This window comes from Anneissia japonica, unplaced genomic scaffold, assembly GCF_011630105.1.
Source record: "Anneissia japonica isolate Jap-2015-1 unplaced genomic scaffold, ASM1163010v1 scaffold1531_len32974_cov103, whole genome shotgun sequence".
NCBI lineage: Eukaryota > Metazoa > Echinodermata > Crinoidea > Comatulida > Comatulidae > Anneissia > Anneissia japonica.
The window spans coordinates 11,085-29,776 of record NW_022698983.1 but is presented as its reverse complement, the minus strand read 5'-3'; the positions used below and the strand labels follow the sequence as shown (position 1 = coordinate 29,776).

General features: G+C 36.3%; 1 protein-coding gene across 1 annotated transcript in view; it reads left to right on the top strand.

The window, feature by feature from the left end:
* Window positions 1-811: 811 nt before the first annotated feature.
* Window positions 812-18,692, top strand: part of LOC117102776 — a 27,162-nt gene continuing 9,281 nt past the window's right edge. The window contains exon 1 of the mRNA XM_033243184.1: window positions 812-1,180. The gene's annotated coding sequence lies outside the window, so the exon portion shown is untranslated. The remainder of the gene's footprint in view (window positions 1,181-18,692) is intronic.

Genomic DNA, 18,692 nt, shown 5'->3' with positions numbered 1-18,692 from the left:
AAATCAATATTTATTCACTTCTTCTTTGAAGAATACAACAAACTTTTCTGTAAAATATAAGGTACTGTAAATGCAAGGAATTAATAATGTAAATTGAATGAACAAGTGAAAGGAAGAAGATAATTCATTTTGCACTATACCGTACCTTGAGGAAAAACGTGGTAAAATCTAAGGATGTTTACCACTTGGACTCATGGCTCAGGTAATAGAGTATTCAAAAGGTAATCGGAAGGTTTTGGGTTTTTCTCAAATATTTATTATTATTTTATCTTATACATATAATATAAGATAAAAAGGACGGCACTTTATCATTTTATCTCATATATATATAATATAAGATAAAAAAGGACTGCACTTTATAACCCAAAGGAAGAGGCGCATTATAAATGCCCATATCAGTAGCAGTACCAGTATATTGTATTTGAATAGACTGCCAGAGATCTATAGGATACGTCCTCTTTGTGAATTTATTTTCAGCGTATCAGTACTCCCTCTGCCTTCAACGAAAAGTTGAAGGAATAAAGGGATATGCTGGAAGTTCTATGATTGGTACGATAATAGCTTCTTATGATTCTATCTGAGCACTGTTATTATTTGTTTATATTGTGTTTACGGTGCTACGCAGCAACACCAAATTTGAATATTATTTACTATACAAACTTATTTTGTATATTTTTATAATATATATAATATATCTCGCACTACATATAATTATTTTAGCACTAATATCGCATGTGACTGCCAAGGATATATGGGTTCGCCCCATTCTAAGAATTATTTTCAGTCTATGCAGGCTAAGATCTTCTTTCTTTGTTCGTTTCCTCTTCTGTCACACTTCAGTTATTATTCGTCTTGTTTTTTTTTGTTTTTTTTCCTCAATATACCTTAAAAATCACATATTATATATATACAAGTATCTCATGAGATTCAGGAAGCTGAAAATAATGCGAGAATTGGGTGTTTAAAACTTACATATCACTGGCAGGCTAGTCATATACTTAGTGCTATATCAAAATTGACATTAGACATGTTAAAAGTCAAATTATTCTGACGGTTGGATAACCACAACGCTTACACAGAGTAAATTCAAATAGTGCATAGGCTATAAATTAATGAAAAGACTTGTGTATTTCAGAAGAAGAAAAAAGAAAGAAATTGAAGTGGAATGTTGATCAAATAAGTAAGTTTACATTTATGTTTACATGATAATGATAGAATATAGTAAAATTATATTTTTGGCTATGTTATTATCATTTTGTTTTTATTATTTTTGTTATTCCTCCTGCGGCCTTTCACAATGTTGTGACTGTCATGTTTAGATAATCATTCTATGTTTGTGAAACCCAGTAAGACAAATAAGTAATACTATATGCTGTAAAATGTAAAACCTCGAATAGGAGCCCTGTTCGCTTTAGGACCCTTGAATGGGCTTATTTTCGGGATAGGCTTCTTATCGAGATGTTTTTTTGTTGTTTTTTTGTTGTTTTTTTTTTTTTAGATTACTTTTGCAAACTAAAGAGGGGGATTGTTTTCAAAATTAATGATGTAAATATTTGGAATTGGTACAAAAACGGTACAAATTAAATGAATGCACGAAATCCTGTTGACAAAACCCAGTATACCTTTTCGGTTTTAAGCGTGCAGGAATTTAGTCTTAATAGCGTCTTTCACATCTATTCAGGTTCCAGTTCAGGTTCCGTTTTCAGTTCAGGTTCCTCTTCCTGTTTTTGTCGATTTTTTTCAAATCTACTGCGTTTCCTCCCGTTCCGGTTGACTGGCATCACGCTGACGTCACGCGTTAGGACGAACTTGCGTCGCGAGTTGTATCGTATTGTTTATATTTTGAAAATCTTCTTTTAATATAATTTTTCGTACTATTATTCGTAAGTTACTTTAATTTTTAGTATCAATTACACATATTTTATATCAGTAGAATTTATTATAGTTCAAAATACAAAACAGTTTATATTAGGCTTTTGATTTAGGTGCACGGTACGTAAACCTAGGCCTACCGATCGCGAGTTTGTTGACCTGACCTCTGCCTTAGTAACCTACATAAATAGTCTAGTTTTTGGTTCCTTTTATGTTTTAGACAAATAATATGAATACCTGATGCGATACATAATGGTTGATTATGGTGCGGTATCGTATGGCACACTAGATAGGCCTATAATTAGTAAATTCATAATCATTTTAATTAAATTCATATTATAGTTATATTTAATGGCATGTTATTTTATATATAAATTTTCCTTGTCAGTGCATATGGAATAGTTAGGGTATGTTTTCTGCTTAACTTATTCTCAACAGAACAACAACAAAAATGGATTCAAGTAGCGATGAGGATGAACTAATTGTTAGTTTGTTACTTGGAAACCCGAAGGAAAAAAACAAGAAAAAGATCTGTGTAATTGTGTGAAGAATTCTGATTCGTCAGAAGTCTTCAGGTTTCGAATCCGGTAGAAAACAATCGCTCCAGGACCGACTCGTTCCGGTTGTCGGATGCCGGACCCGGCCACCCGATACCGGATCGGAGCAGATGTGAATATAATACATCTTCAGCGTTATAACAATAGAAGTTTGATTTCTAAACCGGTACCTGAACTGGAAACGGAACCTGAATAGATGTGAAAGGAGCATTAAGATATGTTCACATCAAGCCCGGATTCCGGTCCGGAGTCCGGAGAAAAAATCGTTACAAAAATGGCTTCAGTGTTAAAGAATAAAAACGTTCAAATCTACACAGTCCGATTTTTTCCGGATTCGGAGCAATAGATCAGAAAGCTATTAGTGTAGGCCACTATGTAATTTTGTGTCATTTTTTTTTTGTTAAAAGCAAAATTCCAGTTGATTTTGTGTCTTTAGGGTGTAAAGTGATAAAAAAATATGTTGCCATTTTTCTAAAACGGTTTAAGTGTGTCAAATTCAAGATGGCCGCCAATACGTAAAATATCTAATAAATTTAACATATTTGACAAAACAACTTCCCTTACGAATAATGTTTGAAGTCTAAATGATTGCCACACGGGTCTTAAAACATATAGACCTAGTTTTAAACCAAAATTCAACTGAGGTCGGCCATTTTTAAATCCAAAATGGCCGCCATTACAAAAATTAAATATAATTAAATTATTAACTTTGAGTGTGCCAATAATGTTAAATTTTCATGAACTAGATTGTAATCACGAAGATTAAGATATCAAAATATGATGTCATGACTAAAAAATCAAAATGGCGATCAAATACAAAATGACGACCAATGAAAAATGCTATTGTGCAAATAAAGTGGTTGGTATATTATCCGCCTGCAAGTGTTGGTGGAGAGTGTTCTCCTAAGTTACTGCAGCCATGATTGAAACAACCACATATCTCACACGGGAGCATTGCTACTGCAACTACAAAAAAAGTTTCCTTTACATTTAGACATCGCACTGGAACGAACCTGTCTTCTTCAGATCTCACTTCATCATAACAACCTGCGATCCCAACAAGCTTTTCAAGAAGTGAATCTGCAAAATCACTGTAATATCTCATTTAATCTGTTTCGGAGACAAAGTTTAAAAGTGCCATGCCATGTATAATCATAACTGTGTAGATAGTAATTGTTATTGTCGTGATGGAATAGACAATAACTGGATTTGTGTCAGGGGACACATGTATAGGTGTAATTTTGCCCTACCTGACGTGGAAATGTACTGAATACTCAGTACGTTTGAAAACAATTGCGAAAAAAAAAATCACAAGTTGTTCTCGGGTGGGACTCGAACCCACGATCTCCAGATAACTAGCCTGGCATCATACCTCTAGACCACCGAGCTTGCGCCTGATGGCCAGGGTTGGATATGGATCTGGAGGTTTGGTAGAGATGGTAGAGAGAAGCAGAATTATAGTATGGGCTAGTGACCTGTAGAGATGTGTTAAATTTAAGTTTTGTGTCACTGTTGTAGGTCGGTACAGCTTCCACCCAAGCCTGGTCAATTCCACTTGTCTCAACATATTTTCCCAATGCTGCCAATGCCCGAAAGACTACATGTAGCTCACTGGGGCAAAATAAGAACTGTTTTTTGATGTCATCTCGGTCCATAGGTTAAACATTTCCCACACGAATAAAATATATGAGCGGTACGCGATTTTTTTTTCCGTACGAAACATTTACATGGAACTCCACTCGGGCCGTCTCGACTGCAATCGACACGAAAATCTCATATTGCCGAATTAAGGAGGTCAAAAGGTCATCAATAGATAAACGTCTACAAAACAACTTCTGAGAGAACGTCGCTGTCTAATTTTTAAAAATACATTGATGTTACCATACTAATACTAATGGGTCATTTAAAATGACATATAATACGGTACTTGAAAAAATACATTGGTCTACGGTACTTGATTGTGCTGCACGAGTAATGAAAAGTGTTATTTTAACTTGAGTTACATATTGTGACAATTTTTATTTTTTAGTTAGGTCTGGGTTTTGCATAATTATCTAGGCCTACTAACTACGTTTTCTGGGGAAACAGGGAGTCTGGGGGAAAGCATGAGAGAGAGAGTAAGGAAATTAAAGCGCGTTTCTCGGGGCGTTTCTTCATTAAATGAAACAGGGTGACAGTTATTTTCAAATTATGAGAAGAGCTGAGAATAGGCAGCTCTAAAATACTGGATGCCATAAGACCTGCCAAAATGGCAGAGCACCAATGAATGTATAAATGAGGCCTACCGTAAGTGGCACTTCGACAATGGAGGAATTAGAGAACAATTAAAAAATCGACGTTAAGGATAAATAACACAAAAGATATTCCCCTTGGGCTAGTTATTAATTAGAGGCTTAGACCAAGGTAATTAATGCTGAAATTATTATTATTATTATTATTATTATTATTATTATTATTTAACATGAATTGTACATTACAAGGATAGTTTGGCTAGGTTCAATAACGCCGGAATGGTATATTTTATTTATTTAATAATATTTCTCTTATGCACTCTATTTTTTATTTTATGCTTCAATTTTTTCCATTTTTTCCCCAAAATTTTAATCAACGTCTGTATGTGAAGCGTGACTGTTGGTATCAGCCTAGGACCCTAGGGACCTACCTAGGCCTAGTAGGAGGGGCCTAGGTAGGACGAACTCAGTCTGAATAGACCTATAGTTTATCCTCTTTCTCTCTAGCCTTTGGACTGTACATACAGAACTACACTAAAAGGGGGTACTAGCTGTTGTTGTTGTTGTTGATATTATACTAACATGTAATAACATCCAAGAAAGTCACAGTTATAGTTACACACGTACATCCCATAAATCCGTAAGATATCTCAGGCCTACCGTAGGTAAACATAGAAAGAGCATTAATAGTAAAACTCGAGCGTCACGACATTGCGAAGTGTCTGCTCTTGTTCCTCGTATCAAACTCAGCCGAGTCAATCCGAGATGGCGCGAGTGAAGTTTCATGCAAATGTTTCGTACGGAAAAAAAAATCGCGAGCGGTACTGGGTAAAGACAACTTGATTTTTTGCTTTGAACAAGGTATCTATTCGTAAAAGTCTTATGAAGATAAGCCTATCCAATAGTGACATTAAAGGGTTGGGAACCAGGCTTATCTTCGACTTTATATTGAAATATGCTAAGTACAGACACAGTGTATATATAGGCCCAGTTCTAGATTCCAGAGGTAGGGGTTTTTTTTAGTAGCGGCCATTTTTTAATTCAAGATGGCTGCCAGTGTTTGCATTTATGTAATAAAAGTATCTTATGCATGGGCTGAACATTTTAAAATGGGTGTTGTCACCAAAAAGGGCTTGATCCGCATTCATAATTCGAGTTATTCAGCTTCGAAATAGTAGTTATTTGAATGATGGACGCCATCTTGAATTTGGTCCTTTAAATGTCTTCAGAAAAAATGGCAACATGTTTTTTTTTTCATTCCTTATATTATCAAGATATGAAATCAAGTCAAAATTTGCTGTTAACAAAAAATATACACGACACTCATATTCACGACATACCGGCCTACACTATAATATTTGGAAACGTGAAACGGACGGATTTTTTTTTCTGACCAATCAGTGATAAGCGTGAATGACCTCAACATAGCTGCTGAACAGCTCGAAAAATCAGCACGAGAAGATTCGATGCCGTGGGATTTGTTTTTCCTTTTTGTATTTTAGGCGCAACTTGCATCAATCATCAAACAACGTATTCACTAAAAGATAAGTATATTTCTAGTGCTGTTATTAAAAATAAAGTTAAATGATTTTCTCAGCTCTCTACTAGCCTAGGCTATGTAGAGCGGTAGGTATTCTGCCCAGCCCGGGGCCCTAGCCTAGCTAAGGCCAAAGAAAAATACTTATTTAGCGTCACACCCTCAGAAATTTTCAGGGGCGGGGGCTGATTTTTTTTTTTTGCTGTCCTAGGCTAGGCTGTCCTAGGCCTAATGTGTAGGCTTCTTAGGCCTAGAGATTTCAAAATATACATTGGTGCCAAGCCGAATCTTTTACAAAGGCTATAACAGACACTAAATTTGACATAAAAGATTTGTTTGTACAATATTTATTTTAATAAGCACTGTGGTTCCGTAGGCTAACTGCTGCAGTGCTAGGCTAGGCCAGGTAAGCCTAGCCATACTTACTACTATAGCTAGGGGTCTAGGCCGTTAGGTACTTAGGCTAGGCCAAAACATCTGCCAATGGAAGCGTAGGTCGTAACCTATTATTTTTCTTCATAGTACTTTATTATTATCATATTTAAAACCTTGTTTATTATCTAAAAAAAATCAAATAAAAACATCAAATTGTCCGCGACTTCAGGCTGTCAAGAAGGACAAGAAACATGTGCGAGGGAATCTATTTTTTCCTTGCAGAAAAAGAAAACATACTTGGTGGCGCACTTCATATCGGCACTAGCCTACACTCGATTATATGGATCCTAGTGATGGTTGGGGTGGGGATAAACACTACAACAAGGACACCTGTTGTGGTTCGTGTACACACTGTGACTCAACAGACACCATGGACTCACGTATAGTCTATGTGATAACTGTTTATTGAGTGAAGCGTATAACTACATACTGCAGTGTAATCCTATATACATATATAGAGGGCTCACTACATACCCCGTTCTTTAAGTTACACTATGACTGTCGAGAAATTATGTTTTCTATTGAGCATTATGCATTAGGTATCACCGTAGACTAATAACTCTGTAACGATAACATTTTAACAAATTATACTAGTACTACTAACTCTAACAAATGGTTCAACCTCGAAAAAGTCGTTGATGCACACTTAGATATACTTCATACTTCAAGAAATAGTATCCAAGAGTGCAACCAGTCCGCTTATATGAAGTTTCACTCAACGGAGACCGCCTTATTGAAGGTGCAGAACGACATTCTGTCGTCTCTGGACAAGGGACATGCATCTGCACTTATTTTACTCGATTTTTCAGCTGCCTTCGATACGATCGATCATCAAAAATTACTTAAACGACTTCATCATCACTTTGGAGTCCGTGGAAATGCCATAGCATGGATTGCATCATATTTAAGTGATCGCTGTCAAGCAGTAAGCATTAACAGCGTGCGCTCGTCTCCGCTTGCTCTTAGTTACGGTGTGCCGCAAGGATCGGTCCTTGGACCAAAGCTTTATGTCATGTACACCAAACCCTTGGGTGACATTATTCGACGGCATGGACTCGGCTACCAGTTATACGCTGATGACACGCAAATGTATGTTTCGTTTCGCCCAAATGATAGATCGAATATACAATCTGCCCTAACTTCTATAAAAAAAAAAATGTATCGTTGATGTTAAGGTGTACATGGCAGGAAATATATTAAAGTTAAATGAAGAAAAAACAGAATTTATTTTATTTTCGTCGCGACACAGTAAGAGCAGTCAAGATCCGGATTTGAGTATTGATGGAAACGCAGTTTTTAAACCAACATCGTGCGTGAGAAATCTTGACGTATTGTTCGACAAGCATCTCACCATGAAATTACATGTTCTAACAATCACGAGGCAGTGCTATATGCATTTACGCAACATTTCACACATTCGGCGTCACTTAACAGTTGATGCCACGAAGTCGCTAAAACAGTCGTTGGTGATCTCTCGCATTGATTACTGTAATGCATTACTTTATGGTTTACCAAATACAACTATTAAGATATTACAGAAAGTTCAGAATACGACTGCGCGAATTATTACAAGAACTGGTAAATATGAACATATTTCACCAGTATTAAAAGAGCTCCATTGGCTACCTGTAGAGGCACGAATTAAACACAAGCTGCTTGTTCACACCTTCAAGGCCTTGAATGACCAAGGGCCGACATACGTCAAGGACATGTTGCATGTGTATCAACCCCAAAGGCTATTGCGACCACAAGATTCAGGAACTTTGTGTGTTCCTAGAGTTAAAATCTAATGGTGAAAGATGTTTCATGAAGGCTGCGCCGACCCTATGAAATGCTCTTCCACACCAGCTTCACAGTACTTCCTCCTTGAACATTTTTAAAAAAGCACTTAAAACTCATTTTTTTTACCTTTTTTTATATTACTATGACGAATGATTTCAATTAATATGATGCATGATTTCAATTAATATGATGCAGCATTATTATAAATTAACTAATTGTTGAAATCATTAGTTTGTCTGGAAAACATTCCTAGATCCTTCTCTTGTTCATCAATCTATGGGCTGGACTTGTTTGGAGACCCTGTGTTGGGAAAGATTTCTGATGATGCACATAGGCCAAATAGCAATCGTTTCCATTGGTATCTACCAAATGGCGTGTTAAAGCAAGTTAGCTCTCTCGACTTATGGTCTAATTTAATTTGCCAAAAGGCTTCACTAAGATCCAATTTTGAGAATATTTTTGCATCTTTCAGTTTGGGTAACACGTCGTCAATAATTGGTTAACTGATAATGAGCTCGTTTTAGGCATTTGTTCAAAGGTCTGGGGTCGATACAGACTTGGTAGCGACAACCATTTGAATCACCCATTGTGTTGGATGGTCTGGTGCCACTTTCTCAATCACCCCTCTTTGTTCCATCATAATTAATTCTGATTTCACCCTTTGTTTAATCGAGTGAGGAATTCTCCTAGCTGGTGGTAGCGTAGGCTCAATACTTTCGTTAATGTACAGGGTTGTTTCCCCTGGCAAACCTCCTAAGTCGCCATTAAATACGTCATTATATTTACACTCAACATTTTCTTCCCCTATTTGAACAATTTGCCTGAACTCATGTTCATTGATGGTGATTAAATTCATGTATTTACATGCGTACTACCTAGTATCGGTTGGAGGTCTGTTTGATTTACTACTTTAAACACTACCCAGAGGTGACGGAACTAGGAGGTGCTGTGTTATATGGAGAGTAATGTGTGACGGAAATGGTCTGCAGTCAGTTGGTTGTTACCATGCGCCAGTGATGTTGAGTCACAGTACAGCAAGATGAAACTATTTATATAGGCCTAATGCATGAATAAATTTCGGGGTTTGTCGGGTAGTGAAATGATTATTGTACATTTTAAGTGCTCCCTAAATGCATAAGTGTAAGCTAAATTTAATTTAATTAGCGAAGATATGGAGACAATTATTTCGAAGTTCCCTCCTTCCAAGAGGGGATGCAAATGCTTTGTGGAAATGAGTACACCGCGGTAATCATTTTCACAAAGGAATACACTCAGCTGGTTAACTAACAATATGCAAATGTTACATGAACACATGGGAAGGAAGGTGCAATCACGTTCTGTTGCCTAGCAAACGTCTGTACTGTATGGGGTGGGGGGGGGGGGGTACCTACTGATGTACTGCGTAGGGGGACGATGAGGCATAACAATAAGACAAGGCCTAGGCCCAGGCCTAACTAGGCAGTGCAATTATATGTGATAGAAAATACACTTTCGAAAGAAATAAATTAAAATAAGGAAAAAAACCCCAAATAACTAAGAGTAATTCAGTTGCAGAGGTACCTCGTTTAGGTATTATACAGTGCTAACAATGCGGCTCTTGTATCCCTAGCTAGGCAAGGCATCCATGTGCAAAGAAGTGGTGTTTGTTTATCCATGAAAAAAGCACGCCGGGAAAGTTTGCCTTACCAGGAAAAGGTGACGTAATCTAGCTTATGACTATGCATGCTAACTATATTGTGAGTGTGACGTCACCAAAAAATGATTATTTTTTATTGTAACCAAAATATTAATAACTACAAGGTTTCTTCAGAAGATTCACCAATCTAGAAGTGAACAAGGGCTTCCCGATAAGGTCAGAAAATAAAAATTAGATTAGCTCCAGTTTTTGAATTCGCTGTGACTACAAGGATTTACATTAACAGCCTACAATTTTATTATTTTATACAGAACGATCGGTGAAGTAGCTAACAATAGTTTTAAAACAATCACAACATATTTAATATATGTGATGCTTATATCAGGAGTAAGCCTGAGATTTAATTTGCCCTGGTCATTACTAGGTTATATGAAAGGAACATGTTTTGGCAGGGTCTACTTTCAACGCGTCATCATCAAAATTATAAATAGTGCAGCTTAATACTGAATAACAAATTGTAGTTAGAATTGAGATATTTATATACAATTTTACTTTATTTATCATTGTTCCCTCAAACTCTGATTAGCCAGCATAGTTTGCTGAACAAATTATACTGACTAGTAATAAAAGTCACACAAGAGCAGTAGAATATTTTAGCAATTAAAAAAAATTCAGACTCCAACTTATTGAAAAACTGAAAGAGAAACAATAAACATTTTTGTAACTATGGACCTTAGAATTATTCTTTTAAAAACTATTGAAAAGTACTGAAAACTAAAAAAAAAACAAAAAACAAAAAAAAAAACCTTTATAGGCATACAAACTTTATGACTATGTGATGTAGCATTTGAAAAATGGTATGGTTAACAATTTACTATAAGCAGAATTGTTATTATTTTGTTCCAGAAGTACTGGAAACTTATCGATAGGTGATGAAACAATGCAAAAACCTACTGCATAACATTGAAGAGGCAGTAATGGAAAGTGAAACCAGTTGCAGAAGAAGAACCAGCAGTTGCTAATAAACAAGAGGGTACCCTACAAAATAAAAAAACTTCCCCCAAGTATACCACTCAAAAGTAAAATGATGAAAACCAAAGATGTGCATTCTAAAATTATGAAGTATTTTTGACAGCAAAAAAGGAAAAAGATCCATTAGCCAGCTTTTTTGAGTCTATAAAACAAATGGTGCACAGACTTCCCAAGGCCAAACAAGTTCAAGTCAAAAATATAATTAGTAATTTTTTATTTAGTTTCTTAGGCACGAGTGCCAAGGAATGAACTTAATCGCTATCCTACGTGGCATATCCATTAAACGACAGGGGACTGAATAAACCAGTATACCGGAGTAACCCCTACTCTCCTCGGAGCATGTACTGGGTTCTTTAAAGTGCATACAAGCCAAATATGTACGTCGGGTCTACGCTTTCCTTATCCGAGAAGACTTGTTCCACAACCAGAACCATTGGCTTGAATAATAATACATGGATTATAATCTTTTACTTACATTAATTAAATATGGTTAGTTAAACCAGGTGAACATTATTAATTAGTGTTCAATATTAATAAATACAATAATATTTCCAAATTTGAATTCCACATAGTTTGCTAAACGTCAGTAAGTTTAAACTAATATCTGTCTGGTTTAACACAAGAGAAAATGTGTATATAAATGTGAAATTGTTAATAAATTAAAGAATCTGTTGTACAATGTCAATCTGTTGTTTGTATGATTCTCTGATTTTGATTTAGTTATTTTTTAATTAAAAATGTACTGTTCCTCACAAATGGTATTTTTAATTGAAATTGCTTATTAATGATCACGAACGTTAAGAAATGTCATCAATAGGAAATGTCGCAAAAATATGTTTTTTCTGACATTAATGACACCTGTAAATCAAACAGTAAATCAAAATTTGATTATGATTCAAATAAGCACTTTGTACCTCGCAATGTATGTTACATCTGGGTTTTTTTTTTACCACCAACTACTATTTGATTCTGAAAATTGATTGACAAATGAAAAGTTATAGCAAATGGAAATTTACGAATTTTATAAAATTCAGAGGTAAAATTAATGTTGAAATAACGAATATAATATCAGTCTAATGTCAGTTTAATGCAAACATTAATTAGGCCTCTGTAACCACCGCACGATGCGCGATTATCATGGCAAACGTTTGTAATTCGTCACACGCTGACGGTCAATCATAGAGATATAATAAGAATACTAGAGTGCTAACCGCAATGTATTCGATGTTCGAAATACGCAGAACTGTGTGTGTGTACCATCCAAGATGGCTGCCATAGATTTAGCCAATCAACTTCGCTAAGCACCAGCTAGTTACCCGTATGTTTGAAACTCGAGCGTTGCGGTGTTTGGATGTAATGTACACGATTTTAATTTTCATTACTTGGTACTTTATATTTGAATAAGATGCTCCACTTGGCCTCGTTTTGGCTACAATAGTTTAATAATTTGTTATTACCATTACTCATTATCATTAATGAAATAATAGTCAGTCAGAGGACCTATTGATATGTAAACTAAGCCCGAAGGTGGCGCTTTACTACGACGGCCATCTTGGATGGTACACATACATAACTCTGCATTACTGCGCCATCTTGTCAGCACTCTAGTTGTTTAATAGCTCTATGCGGTCAATATGGTTTGGTTGCTATGGTTTTTGTAACGATCAGCGTGTAGGGGCGCGCGGCGTATTTCGATTTGTTTACAAAAGGGGCGGAGTTACCGCGTTGCATTTGGGTACTAACGTTAAGGTTAACGTCGTGCGGCGAAAACTACTTAGTATTACTTCCATGGTAGGACGTAGAACGTAATGACGTCAGTAAAAGTCATCTGCGCATGCGAGAACGTAAAGGTCACCTCGTCGAGTAGATTCTGGAACGCAAATTGGCCAAATCTGTGTATGCAGAGAACGTAGGACGCCAGGTAGGACGGTCACGCATGAGTGATTCCGTTTTAGTGTCACGTCGTCGCACAAATCGAAAGCTGCCTATTGTTAGCCTGGTTCTCACGAGAGACCTAATCCGGATCGGGAGTTAACCGTTAGCGCCAACCGTTAGCACCTGTGTGAGAACGCCAGATCGGTTAACGCTAACCGTTACCGGTATCCGAATAGGCCTACAGCTAAAGGCCAACTCAGACAGCGTCGTACGACGCAGCCCGACGCGATTTGTTGTCGCGTCGGGTCTGTGTGAGTTAAAGGCAGACGCGAAGGTGTGCGTCGGGGGCAGTCCCGTCGTAGAATATTAAACATGTTTAATATTTCTCACGACTGCTCAAGGCTGTCCCCGACGATAAATCGGGTCGGGCTGCGTCGTCCGACGATGTCTGAGTTGGCCTTAACGGTTAGTAAGCGCTATCGGTTAGCAAGTTGAGCGCGTTTCTATCATCAACTAATCACACTTACGCGTTTACAATTTCCAGTTTCCTATTGGCCAGCGATTCGATCATATATCAATTCAATCAATATTCTTGGTGTCCGCATCGGGATCTTCTCGTATGGACGCACGGCAGCTAACGGTTAGCAGGATCCTTAGCAGGATCCGGATCCTGCTAACCGTTAGCTGCCGTGTGAGAACATAGTCCAGGCAATATACGGTTTCAGACCACCGAAAGTGGACAAAATTGCAACAAAAAGATTTTTAACTTGTATTTGAAATTTATTTTGTGAAGGAAAACATACAAAAAATAGGACAAAATCTGAGACATAGAAATTGGAAATTTAACGAAATATTACAGGACTATTTCACACAATCGATGCGCAATGCGTCCTACGCCGGCGTTTACCGGAGTTATATTATTTCGTATCGGACTCTGTGATTGGACCACGTTTGTTTATTTCTTCCTTGATTGGACCAAAGACCTAGGGGCCAACTTTTCAGCCTCAATGAAATTCGATTCATCGCGGGAATATTTCAGGTGGCCTAGCTGCTTCGAGGAGGGGTTGGTAGGTTAAAAAAAAGTGTACATTATCTGATTTGTAGTGAACAGTAATCAACGTTCTATTAATGTAAAACTGTATTATGCAATGGCAAAATAATACGGAGTTTAAACTTCGTTTTATCGACCGCTCGGTCTCCAGGCCTCCCCTTATTTATTTTATTAGGCCTGGCCCTAGGGGTAGGGCCTACTGACTGTAGGCCACCCTAAGCCCTAGGCCACTAGTTAGATTAAATGCAGGCCTAGCTTGGGCGGGTCTACTAAATACTAACCCTTGATACAGTAAAAGGATAGCTTCACTTTCTGTGTAATCTTAGGCTATAAAGAAGAATTTATGCTCATATTACTCAATCAATGACTTCAAATTTAATTTCAGAAGCAGCTAGTCCAGGAGGCCTATTTATTATATTAATAATTAATTTAATGCTGCAGTGCATTTTTTTGTGGTTAATGACCCAATCAATTGGATGGTACTGTATATTCGACGCAATACAGTAATAATAGTAATATTATTAATTTTTTTAAAATCTCTTTCAACTATTTGATATTTGGATTATAATTATGTTTTGCAGATAAACTGCATTTTGAAGAAATGGTCTGGAAGATTCTAATGCTATGATATTTTTGCATGGTCAAGAACAACTTGAGGTATATAATTATATTAAATAAGATCAATTAGTTAATTGATTTGTATTTTGTATATTAGTTAATGTTTTGCCAGTTTTAGTTTTTTGCTAAGTACTAAACAAAATAATATCCAAAAGCAATACATCTATCATAAATTAAATAATAGTAAGTAAACTTAATAATAGAATAAACCATTAACCAATTAAACTATACATGTTTTACTTTTCTTTTTCGATTTTTAACTCCAAGACAGAAATAGATCATAAAAATGTATCATGCACATGAATCATTAGAGATGATAATTGATACATATGTATATGTTAACAAGACATAATATGTACTCATGTCAACTTTACAATAATTTTTTTTTGCTTTTTCCTCAATATAAGACATATTTAAAATTATACTTTCATATCCCATATTTCAAATAATATCAGGTACTGTATTGTAAATTTAAATAAATATTTTACATGGGTTATTTACATTTACAGTAGTTCTATTTGTTTATGTAATAATTAAATAGAAAATTTAATATTTTTAAATTATTTTGTAATAGTAATGTAATATAGAAAAACAGTTTCACTACTAACTGTAGGCCTAATCTTTTTCGGTACCCCTCCCTCCCCTCTTAAAGTGTACAAAGCAAATGTTGATTTTGCAAAACCATTCTCCATTTTTTGTGAAGTTAACTAAAACACTACTTGGCTGCTAAAAATGTATATTATCCATGGGTGCATTATGGTCATAAAAAATCTATTATTTTATATCATGCTATTTTGAATCAACATTTTCATGCATATATAAAAGTGTACAAATTTGTCTACCCCTAGCATACAGTACTGTCTGTGCACTTGTGGAGATGTTGATAAAGTTGAACTATCCCTTACATTTTTTTTTAATCCCCTGGTGATTTATGCATTCATTTTTAATATTTTTTTTTGTAATTAGGCATAGACCTACTATATTTAAGAAATGTCTGGTAGAAAATGTAAAGATGTTGTTTTTTAAAATGTCTGACTCTAAAGGATTATAACTAATGTGGTAATTTTCCCCTTTTTTTTCTTCTAGGACATATCTTGGAGATGGGATGCATGGATGCATGTTACACAGACATTTGCTACTTTAAACAAAAAATAGCAGGACATTGATAATCCATAGGAAGCCATAACATTCAGCTTACAGAAAGTGCATTTTAGTGATACTGCAGTATTTTGTATTGCATAACCAAGACTACTATAAATAATATTAAAAAATTTGAAAATGTTATTGTACGATGATGGTACCTTAGTTATTGTTTGTTTCAGATTCTGAGATGGATTGCTAATAAATAATGCTGTTGGATTTTGCCAGTAATAATTTTCAAAACTACTGTATATTAAAAGAAAAAAAAATTATCTTCTGTATGTAATCATTTATTTAAGATTTCTTTATTCAGGATAGAAAGATTTCAGTGACTAGCACTGCTTCCCAAGGAATGAATGTAGAAAATGACAACAGTTACGTGTTTTATGAATTACAGTTTGTATTGCGCTGTGGTCTACACTAATTCATAAACGTAACGGTCGTCGAGCTCAGCTTTTGCCAGACTAGCTAGTGAGTGAGAGGTATGGCCTTGGTCAGCTATATGATAGGTAGTAGTAGGCCTAGCTAGCCTAGGCCCTAGTTGTTAGGGGCCTCTCTAGGCCTGTCACGAATGTAGAGAATTCTTTCTCATCAGAAACATATTTTTATGCTGTCAGATGATCCGGCCATCTTTCTTAATATATTCAGGAAAAAATCAAAAGCATAAACAATAACAATAAACTATAAAGTATATAAAATGTAGGCCTAGGCACACTGCCCGTGTGCCGCGCCGACGCTGATACACGTACCAGGAAGTCAACGCAAAAACGTAAACTTAAGATGACGTAATTTGTCCTTGATCATGGATGACCGGACTTTCTATCAATCAGAGAAATTTATTTTTATATGCTAATTAGCCAAACCGTTTAACACGCTGTGTAAGGAAAGACAAAATATAGTTCGCTGTTTTCTGTCTTAAAAAACTCATTTCCCGATGTCAGATTTTGGCCGATTATTATTATGTTGTTTTATAGATATTTAACTACCATATCAGCTAAAAAAACCTTTTGTTGCAATTTTGTCCACTTAAAATCGTAGATTGCCCTGACTAACATAGGCATTGAGAAGGAGATCACTCGAAAAAGCTACGCGCACGCAGCACTATGCAAGTGAGGCAAGAACAAAGCTGCTGCAGCGCGTGGAGAAGATTTGCGCGATGCCTTTGAAGTCTGATGTGTTCCCCGCCACCAAATGCTCAGCAGGCTTAGTTTACCAAAAATTGAACATGGCGAAATGGAGAGCAGCTTCTTTTTCTCAATGCGCACAACTTACAGTCAATGACTGTGGCTGCGCAATCGTTTCCAAATTGAAGCTAATACATATATCTCTCAAGAAATACCAAACATAATACTATTTTCCACAAGAAGAGTTTCGAATTTAATGAAACATTTACACCAGCTTTTTAAAAGTATAGTATATTTCAACTTGAATTCAATAAATTGGATAAAACTCGATAATTCTGATTTTAACAGATGTTAATTAAGGAATGATTGGGAATTACAATAAACTAAGTCATTTAGGGTTAACGAGCTTTATAGTCGAACCAATCAATCTTAAGACAAAATTATAATGAACACAGAATTTATTTTAACAATAATAATCTGTTTCTCAAATATACAAATAATAACATACTAAAAGTCCGAAAAAATTCAATCAGGGGAACATTGTTCATTATAAAGATATTTAATGGGTTAAAATGAAACGCTTTATGTCACAATTGCTCTGCTGAAGCGTATACTGTAAATGCATGTCGCTGCCAAGTTGTTGCTAACAAAAAAAAATGTGAATTATAAGGTAATACGCCCGCGGGGAACACATTGGTTTGTCGCGTTAAAGGGATCTGTTGCCGAGTGATTTCCTCAATAATAACTTTCAGGCTATACCAAAGAACTTAAACAGCAGAAGAATGAGCTGTTCGCGGATTTGGAACATCCGCCCTCCCGCGAACGAAATAAAATTTGACCATTTGACTAAGTGGAGAAACTACAGGAAATAAACGAACCCGAGCGGTGCCTTTATAATTGATATATAGCGCCGTCGTGCGGAGGGGTAAAATTGATCTCCGTGTACCCTCCATGAATTTCGAACGGATGTCCCACTATATTGGAAAGCTGCTCTATCTACTGCTATCTGTGGTTGTACGTTATACCCCTTTTACACTTCAAGCAGAACTCCGGACACAACCCGGGATTTTGCAATACCCGGGCTAGAAACTTCAGAGTTGTGGTTGGTGTAAACGTCAAAAAATACAACCCGGGTTGCCAAACATCCCGGGATCGATGTGCGGGACGCATTCAGTGTTGGACAACCCGAGTGCAATCCGGAATCGCTGGTGTAAACAGCACCAAATTTGATTCCATAGTTAGGCCTTACCTGTTGCCTACCGCAGATGTGGTCAGGTAGGCCTAAACTTTGCTAGCAACGGGCTAGGCCTAGACACTTTTCAAATTAAACCCCTGCGCTCCAGTATAGACTTGGGCGCTAATGCACTTTAGTACTGTAACACTTCTATCTTCAAAACTTGTCTTTTTACCAACTGTGTGCTCCTAACAATATCTTACGATGATTCTTCGTTCAGATTCTGCTTAATAACATCGGATTTTAGCATTTTATTACTAAAAACCACGGCTTTTAACGCCTAATATGGCTCCATCCGTCATCTCCAATGGCGATCGAGCCTAATGCTGTTGCCAGAATTCAAACTTTATGATTTGGTGTTGCCAGAATTAGTAAATCAAAATGAAGCTTTAGGTATATTCAGAACTCGATGGCTCGTGAAAGAAGGGAAAAGGAAGGCAGCAGAACATGCATACATTATGAAAGAATGTATAAATAAATATATGTAGGTCCTAAGTTCAATGTCCTAAGTGTAATAATGGCCATGATTGACAAATGATTGATTGTAATAATTTTTGGGTCTAAATGT